Source organism: Apium graveolens, chromosome 5 (assembly GCF_009905375.1).
Source record: "Apium graveolens cultivar Ventura chromosome 5, ASM990537v1, whole genome shotgun sequence".
NCBI lineage: Eukaryota > Viridiplantae > Streptophyta > Magnoliopsida > Apiales > Apiaceae > Apium > Apium graveolens.
The window spans coordinates 62,805,206-62,807,976 of NC_133651.1; the positions used below are offsets into that span (position 1 = coordinate 62,805,206).

General features: G+C 39.9%; 1 non-coding gene across 1 annotated transcript; it reads left to right on the top strand.

Moving 5' to 3' along the window:
• Positions 1-510: 510 nt before the first annotated feature.
• On the top strand, positions 511-617 carry LOC141662770 (small nucleolar RNA R71). The gene has a single exon (XR_012550863.1). It is a non-coding gene; the product is annotated as a small nucleolar RNA R71 (small nucleolar RNA).
• The last annotated feature ends 2,154 nt before the right edge of the window (positions 618-2,771 follow it).

Sequence of the window (2,771 nt, forward strand, 5' to 3'; positions counted from 1 at the left end):
CCAGGTGGATTGAACTGCTTACTTATGCCTTGCTGATATGGTTGCTGAATAGCATTCTGATTATTACCCCAGCTGAAATTTGGATGATTTTTGTTGTTAGGATGATAAGTAGCTGGCACAGGCTGCTGTTGTCACTGATAATTGTTCACATACTGAACAGATTCGTTAACATGAGAACACTGATCCGTAGCATGAGAACCTACACAAAGCTCACAGACCATAGCTATCTGATTGACTCCATAGGTGGCTAGAGAATCGACCTTCATACTCAGCGCTTGGAGCTGCGCTGCAATAGCTGTAGCTGCATCGACTTCCAGAATACCTGCTACCTTCCCAGGAATCATCCTTTGAGTTGGGTTTTGATGCTCATTTGCAGCCATAGTCTCAATAAGATTATAAGCCTCAGTATAGCTTTTCGCCCATAAGGCGCCTCCAGCTGCTGCATCGAGCATAGGCCGAGATTGGGCCCCCAAACCATTATAGAAACCATTGATCACCATCCAATCAGGCATTCCATGATGTGGACACTTTCTCAACATCTCCTTGTAGCGCTCCCAAGCTTCGCACATAGATGCTGTAGGTTGCTGCGCAAACTGAGTAAGAGCACTCCTCATAGCAGCAGTCTTCGCCATTGGATAAAACTTCACCAGAAACTTTTGCGCAAGATCTTGCCACGTAGTGATGGACCCAGCTGGTTCAGAATGTAACCAGTCCTTAGCTTTATCCCTTAGCTTTATCCCTTAGAGAGAATGGGAAAAGCCTCAGTTGATAGCCTCATCAGTCATACCATTATATTTGAAAGTACTGCAGATCTCGACAAAATTCCTTATGTGTATGTTGGGGTCTTCAGTCGCAGCTCCTCCGAAAGAAACAGAATTCTATACCATCTAAATAGTGCCCGGCTTGATTTCAAAGGTGTTAGCCTGAATAGCCGGATGAAGGATGCTTGACTGAATGTCATCAATTTTGGGCCGAGAAAAGTCCATAAGAGCTGGATCTGCCGGAACTATACGATCACCCATGATTAAGGGTTCTTTCTGCTCACTTCCTGAATCCGAATCTTCAAAATCTATCTTCTCCGGAATATCAAGAACTTCGTCTGTCTCCTCAGCTATATCTAAAGTCCTCTTGCGGGTACGAGAACGAGTTTGCATAAACGCTCGCTAAAGTACCTGAAACACAACCGGAAATAATAAGTAACACGTCTTAATCACTGAGTCCTAATGACCAATGATGGTAAGTACATAAACTAAACAAATACGCCGAGTCCCTGGCAGTGGCGCCAAAAACTTGTTAGGGCGAAAACACGTGCTAATAACACACGAAAGTATACGCGTTCGCAAGTAATATAGAATACTTTCTAGTTCATTCCCACAGAGACTCAGACTAATTATGTTCAATTAAACTCACTCACCAATGTATGATTACTTCCCAATGTTAAGACAATAACACTTAGATTTGATTAACTAATTATTAACTATAATTAACTACTACAATTAAGCACTTAATTAACACTTGAATTAACAATATTAAAACATTCATGAGATCACAACTTCATCACTACTTCCTTCAATAGTCATTGTTATTACCCTTAGCATGCAACAGTGATGATATTAATCGAATAACACGAAACTGATAAAAACCAATTTTCATTGTACTAATACCATTCTACCAAACATCCACAATTAAGATAGAAGTTGAATAGGCATCAATTATGTTGAGTCCCTATATGTCTATAGAAATTGACAACATAACGATTTAAGCACAAGTTATTCCTTTTGATTACACAGGGTGAATAAAACGGTTAGAGTTACCCACTAATCATGCAACATCGTACCTGAACCTATGCTAGCATGGCAAGTTCTAAATCTCAAGATCCACCGTCGCTTCACAAGAGATTAACACCCTATCTTATATGTTCGCGATGCACATAAGACGAATACGCACAACCAATACTAGATATCATACAATCATCACCCACTAAGATATTAAACAATTAACTAAAGAATTCCATAGTAAATCTGTTACGACCCCATGATCACGATTAGCCCATGATAGCACTCATCGTCATCATGGGTTCATATGAAAACATGATAAATAAACACAAGAGAATAATAACTAAAACTACTTATATTAAACCAGAGTACGTCACAAGAGTAAATAGGTTCAAAGTAAAGAAAACTAGCATCCAACGTTACAACGAAATAAAAAATCATAAGAAAATATGCTTCCTCTTCGTTGCGGTGTGCTAAAACGATCTTCTTCCTTATCTCCTTCGCTCTTCGATTAATACTACGATCCAACCTTTGTGAAACATCTCTGAAATCTACCTATATAGGAGTCCCATAAAACCCAGATAACTCAGAAGTTGGAAGTAGGAGTCTAAAATAATTAATCTGAAATTATGACCCTGCGCGGCCGCTCAGCATTCCTGAGCGGGCGCTCAGCTTCCTGCGCGGCCGCTCAGCAGAGCTGAGCGGGCGCTCAGACCCCTTCTGGAAAATACTTTGTTTTTGCTCCATTTCTTCATTACAATCTGCTCCTATCTTCCCACTTGCAATGCTAAACACATGCCAAGGCTTATTATTGATGAATTCTCTCCCGAAATGCAACTAATACCCTGAAATGCACAAACACTAGAAAAATGCATCAAATACACAAAATACTTGATTTCAAGACACCAGTTTAAGCTATTATAAGACATTCTAAGTGGTATAAAATGCCACTTGTCATTGATCATAAGTCAAAAGGAAAAGAAAAGGTTGGTGAAC